At 37.2% G+C, this 8,622-nt stretch overlaps 1 long non-coding RNA gene across 1 annotated transcript; it reads right to left on the minus strand.

Annotated features, from left to right (window-relative positions):
* Positions 1 to 1,358: 1,358 nt before the first annotated feature.
* Positions 1,359 to 4,360, minus strand: LOC147847083 (uncharacterized). Its single transcript, XR_015477254.1, has 4 exons — positions 4,328 to 4,360; positions 2,173 to 2,244; positions 1,930 to 2,028; positions 1,359 to 1,450 (listed from the first exon to the last, which is right to left on the minus strand). It is a non-coding gene; the product is annotated as an uncharacterized LOC147847083 (long non-coding RNA).
* Between the last annotated feature and the right edge of the window lie 4,262 nt (positions 4,361 to 8,622).

The raw sequence follows: 8,622 nt of genomic DNA on the forward strand, positions 1-8,622 counted from the left end.
GCAGGCTGGTCATTCTGACATTTAAGCTGACTTTGGTTTCATGAATCAATTACTTTTGTTCCAGTTTACGTTTTGGTTAAGCACAAAGTTATGTTGATTAAAAATGATTTAATATTTTCATGTTAACCTTATAAAATTAAGGTGCAGTACACCCAAAAGTGGAAAACCAGGGGACAGTTTTATGCACTGAACAGTCTGAAGAAACTGGTTAGTTTATTTTTCTTCACAAAATACTTTGTCAAAAAATAAAATAAACATAATAATAATAATACAAAGTGTGTGTAGAGTTTTTCATGGTCATTTGCAGTACTGTATTTAGAAGCACAGTAACTGATTTTTTCCCCAAATTCATTGTAAAATCTGCAGTAACATACTGTTAATCATGTTCACAGTATGGAAATGTTGAGAATACATTATCATGCTGTGAAAACAGCAATATATACAGTAACACACTGTGCACAGCTTATACAGTAAACAACTGTTGAGAAATGCAGTATAATACCGTGAAAACAACAGAAATCGTTTACAGTGTATATACTGTTGAAGTCAGAATTTTTAGCCACACTTTGATTTTTTTTGCCTAAATATTTTCCAAATGATGTTTAACAGATTTAGGAAATTTTCACAGTATGTCTGATAATATTTTTTCTTTTAGACAAAGTCTTATTTGTTTTATTTCGGCTGGAATAAAAGCAGTTTTTAATTTTTTAAACACCATTTTAAGGGCAATATTATTAGCCCATTTAAGCTATATATTTTTCGATAGTCTACAGAACAAACCATCGTTATACAATGTTTGGTTGCGTACTCGATTGTGGGTTGAGGGTTTTGTCCTCCATCTGTTTTCTTGAGTGAAACATTCACAAATAAGCCATTGACATAGACGTGTCTGCCAGGATCTTGAACCTGGAAAAACAAGTCAGAAAAGAAAGTGTAAAACTAAATATTCTGCTTAAGCCAAACGCTGATGATGAATCCAGCATGATCAACATGAGAAATCAGATACTAAAACAATAAAAGAACAACATAATGAAGCTGTTTATGAATCTTCTGACCTGATTCTTTCTGTTGTTTTGCACAGAGATGAACATGAAAAAAAAAACACATTATTATTAAATGAGGATTTCATCTAAGCTATTCAAAGCAGTGTTTCTCAACCACAATCCTGGAGGACCACCAGCACTGCATGTTTTAGATGTCTCCTTTGTCTGTCACACCCATTACGGGTCTTTCAGTCTCTGCTAATGAGCTGATGATCTGAATCAGGTGTGTTTGGTTAAGGAGACATGGAAAATGTGCAGTGCTGGTGCTCCTCCAGGAAACTGGTTGGGAAACACTGATTTAAACCAAACACCTCACCTTATGAGCAGGACGATGCAGATGAGAAGTAAAACTACACATACGACTGCGATCACAAACCCTGTATACAGGGAGGAGGAATCCTGATGTACTGAATCTACAGAAATCAGACACGTTAGTTACAGAAATGGAGCAAACCAGCGTATTATTCTGCCAGAAATGACAAAGAATCTGAATGAAGATGCCACAGTGTTATGCAGTTGAATTATGCGTGTCATTAATGTGGTATTACTTGAGTTTCAGTTCATTAACTAAATGTATTATTAACCTCTTACACAGTAATTTCAGTGACACTTTAATTTAAGTCACAATTCATGCTATTAACAAACCATTAACTAAGACCAGTAGCTCACTGATCAGCTGCTTATTGATTGAAAGTTGGGTTAGGTTTTGGGTGGGATTAGTGATGAGAAATACAATCATACTTTACTACTATTGAAAAACAGATGATATTGCAGTGTTAGGCAGATGATAAGCCAGCATTTAACAACATGAATTGTGATTTAAACTAAAGTGTAAGTGTGATTTCTGGATGATTTTGAGCTGTTCAAATAAAGAGAGAATCACCACCAACAACAACTTTATCATCTTCTTTATCATCATCGACTTTCCTGCTATCTTCATCATCTTCTTCATCATCATCATCATCATCATCATCACAAACAACTTCTGTAAAACAAAATGAGCAGAATTGACAAACTGAAGATGTTTGCTGCTGTGATTGTCTGTTGTTCATGTATATGATTTAATTTACATTAACATCACACTGTTATGTTGCAGAAAGACACCAATGAAAGCACAACAGACACTCACTGTGAATCACGAGGAAGATGATCAGAGGAAGAAGAGCAATTCTGACTGACATCATCATCACCATGGAAACACCTACAACAATGACACAACAGGTTTATTATTGGTGCAAAGGTGTAGATTCGCTCTTGACATTGGTGGGGACATACATGCCTAGAGATGCATAGCGCAAATTGTTTACATGTATAAAGTACTTAATAATGTAAAAGAAACACTTAATAATACAAATAACAATTAATGAAGAGTGTTCTACGCCACAACAGTCAATTTACATGATTTCACTGCAATCTGGCTCTGAGTAGGTATGAATGTAGAGAAGTTTAGAGAGGTGTGTGACGCAATGTACCAGTTTATTTCAGATTATTGTTTTTCATAATCGTAAACTGAATTTCCATTAATTGCACAGCCTTGGTTAATAGTACTATAGTGGACTCAAAGCAAACTTGACTTTAACCCTTTGTGCACAAATCGGTTACTAAGGGTTGACGGAGCATTATTTCATTTTGAAGTTAAATTATCAAATCCACTCCAGGCCTGTAGCCAGCCTGGTGAAAGAGGTGGTTCTTTTTTTCTGCAAAAGCGGACCTTTTTGCAGTTTTACGCCTCAGCTTCTGCTTAACTATGAGATTTAAACACTGCATTTTAGTGACATCTTAAGCAGTACTGTTTTTGCTGGATTGGCTAGTCAGATGTCATCTTAACCACAATTTTTGAAGTACTAAAAATATTTCCTAAAAATTTGCAGTAAAGAAAAATTAAAACAAGACAACAAATATATCACATCATATATCATCATAACATAGCAATCTGTTAACGTTTCCCTGCTGAAAAAAACAGCTTAAACCAGCCTAGGCTGGTTGTGCTGGTTTTAGCTGGTCGACCAGGCTGGTTTTAGAGGGGTTTTGGCCATTTCCAGGCTGGTTTCTAGCCATTCCCAGCCTGGTCTTAGCTAGACAGGCTGGAAGATGACAAGTTAAAACCAGCTTGACCAACCTAGCCAGGCTGGGAGCCCAGCCAAAACCAGCTATGTACAGCTTAAACTAGGCTGGTCAAGCTGGATTTAACTGGTCATTTTCCAGCCTGACCTGGCTGAAATGGCTACCCCCCCCCCCCCCCCCCCCCCCAAAACCAGCCTGGTCAACCAGCTAAAACTAGCCAACCAGCCTAGGCTGGTTTGAGCTGGATTTTTCAGCAAGGTTTAAAGTAAAAAAAAACTGTAGCCTACTGTCATTAATTAGACAAAATGCAAACTGGTCAGCACATTCAACTGTCCTCAGTCACAATTTGGCCATTTCAATAATAAAAATAAATAAATAAAAATCATAATAAAACAACAGTAATGAATTCTTCAGAGTTTTTCTAGCCTTTTTGGTAAAAAAAAAAAAAGTACGGTTGAAAATTCCTGGATATCAACAATAGCCACAATATATTTAAATGAATTTAATATGGTCCGCTTCTGGTGCTTCACACCTTTTTATTGCTCATTTTAATTTCAGAAATAAGGTAAAGATTTAGAATAAAAGTTCCCTGTAAAATGTTTTCTCTGTTTAAAAGCAAAACAGTAGTGAAAGAAGACCTCTCCTACATCAGATTATATTCCCACCGAAGCAACAGCCGACAGAGGATTCAGTTTGGTCTTAAAGCCTTTTTTGATGGATTATTTCATTATTTGTGATGTCACAGCAGTCATTATAGCAGGACAAATGAGCTCATGTATGGGACAAATTCTTGACCTTTGTCAGTGAGGGGTGGTCTTCTGAACCACCCGAACCCCCCCTGGCTACAGGCCTGCACTCACTGGAAGCATCTCAGTCCTCTCAAAGAGACTAGATAAAGATATAACTTGTTAACTAAAGACCAAGAAAGATATAATGGTTTTTAGATCGTTCAAAGTCCATTAAATTATTTGTAGGGATATTTCAGGAATTGGTGGATATTGGGACACGTCCCTTCTGCCCATGCCAATTCTACACCCTTGATTGTTAATTCTGAAATATTAATATAATATAAAATAAATGTAATTTAGTTCATTTTTATTATTAAAAACCCAGTATATTAAAGTTGATTTAAAGCAAAACCGGCTTCTTTTGAGAACATTAACACTGATAGTGTACGCTTGTTCATAAATAAATATATGAATAATCTGATCATTACCTACCGCACTGCAGGACCGCTCATCAACTGATCCAGAAGACAAATGAGGAAGATTTAGAGTCTGCCGGCCTCTTATAACCACAGCATCATTTCCTGTTTTTATATATACACTTTTAATTATAGTCTCTCTCATTCATTTTCCTCCAGCTTAGTCCCTTGTTCATCAGGGGTCGCAACAGCTGAATGAACTGCCAACTATTCCAGCACACACTTACACAGCGAATGCCCTTCCAGTCGCAACCCAGTACTGGGAAACACCCATACACACTCATTTAGATACACTACGGCCAATTTAGTTAATCAATTCCCCTATAGCGCATGTGTTTGGGAAACGGGAGCACCCGAAGGAAACCCACGCCAACACGGAGAGAACATGCAAACTCCACAGAGAAACACCAACTGACCCAGCCGGGACTCGAACCAGAGACCTTCTTGCTGTGAGGCGACAGTGATGACCAATTTCAAAGCTTTTACTGTATTAAAAACAAGAAAATAAAACGCGTACGCCTTAATATATAGATGAATATAAATATACTCAGACATGCGAGGACCTACAGTGATATGTTCCATATAGATTTCTGATATATGGAAATATATGATGTATAAGTTCTTGTTTGGATTGCACATATATAAAATATGTGTCATACATGCAACATAGTTCAGAATATTACTAATATTTGTACATCTGCACATATTTGCAAATCCAATGGCTGAACATGTATATGTTCAAATATATTAGTCAGCTTATAAGGCCATATGTCAGATTTCTGTGTGGAATTATTTACAGAAGTCCCCGATATGATGATGATGACGGCTGCTTCCTGTTGTAGACATGAGTCATGCTGTATTTTAGGTGTCTGCATCATCTCCAGTGTTTAGAGTTGCATCACTACAAGCTTTTATGCATGATCTTCTGATTTTGCATGATCGTGTTTGATTTGTTTGAATAAATTTCAGTAGTGACAAACTAAATTCAATACTTTCTGCATTTATAATAAAATGAATTGTTATTCAAATCTATAAGTAAATGTGAGCACATTATTTTCAGTGCATGTGCGTGTCCAGAAACAGGAAGACGGCTGAGGTTTCGCCTCTCACTTAGCAGAGGCTTTAGGTGTAAGATTTCAATCCGACTCACACAAACCTCCAGCCCACACGGCTATTATTAATATTTAAATGAGCCTAAAATGACATCACATCTACCATAATCAATGGAAAAACATTAGACAAAGGGGTTTAAACACTGTTGTGTGTCAGGAGTGCGTGAATATCTCCAGCCTCTGATGGTAAAGTAAATTAATTCTATTTTATATTATCAGACTTGATCAAATCAGTCTGCAGAAACACTTTGATTGACATTCTCCCTTTCTACGTGTCATCAGAGGGGGAAAGCCCCGCCCACTAGTGCCCATCTCTCCCTCATTAGCATAAACAGCCCTGAGTGCAAGCCTGGTTTATACTTCTGCATCAAGTGACCGGCGTAACCCACGGCGCAGGCAACGCGCGTGGCTGTGCATTTATACTTCTGCGCGCTGTCTCTGTCGTTCTGCATTAACACTTCTGAAACGCTAGTTGGCAGTGAGGTGTAAATGTTCCTCTGTGTCGAGTTTCTTCGCTGCTTTTTTGCATTTCCTGAACACTTCCGGGATGTACAAGTGGCTCAAACTCGCTCATTTTGAGGCAGGAACCGGCGAACGTGCAACAACTTTAACTATGAGGTAAACACAAAACAAAACTTCCATCCGGAGCTCCTTCACGGGACTCCACACTTGTAAACAATCGCTCGCGCGGCTCTCGGTCCCGCCCAGACTCGTCAGCGCTACCAAGCCGACCAATCACAGAGCTTACGCTACGCGTCGTTGCGACGTGTAGTTACATTTTTTGAGAGGTGCACGTCAGTGACGGCGATGGCCACGGCGAAGGGCTATGCGTCAGCGCAGTAGCGTACGCCGGTGTTAGACGCAGAAGTATAAATCAGCCTTGAGAAGCAGCCGTCTGTCCATTGAATGTTTGACCTCTGATCAATTTTGGAAGGGCACTTTCTATCCAAGACTAAAAAGGGCATGTGCACTGCACAGGTTGATCCCTATGTGTGCACGTGCCTGAAATATGTTATGTGCATTCGCTGTATTTAGGCATTAAAACTCTTTAAAATAAATGCAGTTGCCCCTTATATGCCATCCTCAAAACAGTCATGTAGCAGTGCGTGACTGTCAGCTAACGCGCTACATAGTGATAAATAGACGCTGTTTCTCAAATGGATTCTGTACACACGATTTGAAGTATTTAATAAAAATAACATCTAAAGATGTCAATGTTGGTGGGTTTTCTTTTAAACACAACTAATTTTGTCCTGAATGAGCATAAAAGGTTATGGGAATATCCCTTATTTTCACATCCCAATGTTGACAGGTATGCTCTGGAGTACCTCAGGGATCTGTTCTGGGTCCCCTACTATTCTCTATTAACACCATATCACTGAGAGCCATCATCCAATCACATAGTTTCTTTCATCACTGCTATGCCGATGACACACAGCTCTCTTTCATTTTATCCAGACGGCCCCACGGTAGCTGCAAGACTCTCATGCTGCCTGGAGGACTTTCTCAATCCAGCTGGGATCATCCACCATGCAGACTACATTAAATGTCTAATATATTATTATAATTATTTATTATTTATTATATTATTATTATTATAATAATTAAAGTGATTTGTCTTTAAATAAATACTTGATATTGTTTTGTCTTGAGATGTACACTAGTAATGTGCTTTTCTAATGTGCTTTTCTAATGCATTTTTACAAATATTTTCTAATATTTTTATAAACCCTGACCTAAAATAATCTGTGAAACTGTCTATATGTTCAGAACAACAAACTACTGTAGGCTACTACTCTACATCGTTTTCAATATTATCAAAGAAGTCTTCTGTGATAGTTTAAATCATATTGTTTTTGTTTTATTCAGCAGGGGAGTAAAGCACATGTCTTTACATTTTACTGAGCTAATGTCCACAGGAGTAGCCTATATAGCCTACAGTACATGAGTCATGTTTGACCCTGTGGAGACTTCTTTTGCTCATAAATCACACATAATGAAGTATTTTAAAAATGTACAAATGCAGATTGTTTCTTGTGAGTGTTGGGTTTAGGGAACGAGAGAGGGAATATATAGTGGAAACACCACTAATGACCGAAAACTGGAGAAAAGCTGAGAGAACAGACTAACAGCGCGCCCTAGTGGACAACTTGAGTAATGATCATCACTGTGGTGTCTTATTTTTATCCATCCCGATCTGGGACAAGACAGATAACACTTGGCCTGTTAATACTACATAAAAATGTTTTAAAAACCCTTTAAAAGCAATAATTAAAAACAATATTTAACTGCCTAACTTGGCATCAGAGATAAAGATAAATAAATATCTAGCGTTTTTTTTTTCTTTTTCTATTATCTTCTTTTGTGGTCAACTTTAAAATAAATAAACTAAATCTTGATTACATCTGAAACAAAATTATAACTAGTGAATTCATCTTCATAATGCGCGCGATTGGTCCGTTACTGCACATGCGCAGTCGAGTTTCTCCGCCTCAGGTCGCGCGACCACATTAAACAGGCAGAAATGTTTTGTGAACAAATTATCTCCAGTGTTTTACAGGTTTACTACATGTACAGAAACACGAGGAGCGTCTCAACATGTCGTCATCAGCTTTGATGAGGTAAACTGTAGGTTACTGCCAAGATTATCAAGGTGTTTATAGGACAAAGCGATTCACAAATCCAGCATTTAAATAATTCACTGTCACTGTGATTCTGATGTGACGATCCACGTCTACAGGGTATTCACAGGCTCTTACATTTCATAAACAACATTTTAGGCCTTAAAAGGTTTTAAAATCAATTAAATATTGTCTTGTAGGTCTTAAATCGTTTTAAACGGGTCTTAAATTTGTTTAAAAGCTATCCAATCGATCCACACATCCAATCACCACAATCCAATCATCACAATACATATCAATAAACTTAAATAAGCAAAACTATATTCAAAATTAATATTAATAGTCTTTTGTGTTTTGTGTGTTTTAACACATTTAATATATGTGGCTAAGAAATAACTCATTAAAGTTATTTTTTTTAAGTATATTTGTTTCTGCTGGGCCATTTTTTTTAATCCTCAGCGTTTAACCTTATATAAATCAGAAATTTAATTCTTCATGGTCTCAAAAAGTTCCTAAATTTGAAATGGTGAAACCTGCAGAAGCCCTGTTTCTAATGTCAGACATAAATAACAAGAATG

This window comes from Danio rerio, chromosome 1, assembly GCF_052040795.2.
Source record: "Danio rerio strain M-AB ecotype USA chromosome 1, GRCz13ab, whole genome shotgun sequence".
Classification (NCBI taxonomy): Eukaryota; Metazoa; Chordata; class Actinopteri; order Cypriniformes; family Danionidae; genus Danio; species Danio rerio.